Consider the following 1,236-nt stretch of genomic DNA (forward strand, 5'->3'; position numbering starts at 1 on the left):
ATAGGTACTAGTGAGTTTAATTTATGTAAAGAGTAGATAGTACATTAAGGAATCTTAAACGACCCATGTTAAGGTGTTTTATTTATTTATATATAGGTACTAGTGAGTTTAATTTATGTAAAGAGTAGATAGTACATTAAGGAATATTAAACTACCTATATTAAGGTGTTTTATTTATTTATATATAGGTACTAGTGAGTTTAATTTATGTAAAGAGTAGATAGTACATTAAGGAATATTAAACTACCTATATTAAGGTGTTTTAGTTCTTGATATATAGGTACTAGTGAGTTTAATTTATGTAAAGAGTAGATAGTACTTGTACCGTATGTACGCTTCTGAAATGAAGTGTTTTCAGCAGGACAAGCTTAAGTGGGAACATTTGTAATGGTTTCTGAAGTATTGGTCATTCTCTGGTAGATGTGTTGGTATAGACTTGGGATTTTGTTCTTCTAAGAGTGTTACACACAGGACCTATTATTCCTTAGTAAACTAACATGCTATTACTTAGAAGTTAGTGATTTATTGTCCTACTTTCATGTGTCTGTATAACTTTGATTTCAGGGAAGTGCAGGAGGATCAGAGTATACAAGAAGAAATGATTCAGAAAAAGTGTGAGTTATTTTTATAATGTATAATGTCAGGTATTGTTTCATGTACTTGCTGTAAAAACATTATCAAATACGCAGGCTTTACATGGTTAACTGATAGAAACGGTATGTATGCATCTGAGGTTAGCATATTGAATAAAACAATTATTTAAAAAAGACAACATCTGCACAAAACATGGCAATTAGAGGGAGTACAACCATCAAAACAGAAACCTGTAAGTGTCTTCACAATTTATCACATGTACGACAACAGTATAGGATCTACTATGTCTTCACAGTTTACCACATGTACAATAACAGTATAGGATCTACTGTATCTTCACTGTTTATCACATGTACAATAACAGTATAGGATCTACTGTGTCTTCACAGTTTATCACATGTACGATTAACAGTATAGGATCTACTGTGTGTTCACAGTTTACCACATGTACGATAACAGTATAGGATCTACTGTGTGTTCACAGTTTACCACATGTACAATAACAGTATAGGATCTACTATGTCTTCACAGTTTACCACACGTACAATAACAGTATAGGATCTACTGTGTCTTCACAGTTTACCACACGTACAATAACAGTATAGGATCTACTGTGTCTTCACAGTTTACCACACGTACAAT

The 1,236-nt window shown here is 32.4% G+C and overlaps 1 long non-coding RNA gene across 1 annotated transcript in view; it reads left to right on the plus strand.

Moving 5' to 3' along the window:
* The first annotated feature begins 146 nt into the window (after positions 1–146).
* The window catches only part of LOC111083775, a 5,009-nt gene continuing 3,919 nt past the window's right edge, over positions 147–1,236 (plus strand). Inside the window, exon 1 of the long non-coding RNA XR_002609237.1 lies at positions 147–614. This is a non-coding gene — a long non-coding RNA (uncharacterized LOC111083775). The remainder of the gene's footprint in view (positions 615–1,236) is intronic.

The sequence above is a fragment of the Limulus polyphemus genome, unplaced genomic scaffold (assembly GCF_000517525.1).
Source record: "Limulus polyphemus unplaced genomic scaffold, Limulus_polyphemus-2.1.2 Scaffold11135, whole genome shotgun sequence".
Classification (NCBI taxonomy): Eukaryota; Metazoa; Arthropoda; class Merostomata; order Xiphosura; family Limulidae; genus Limulus; species Limulus polyphemus.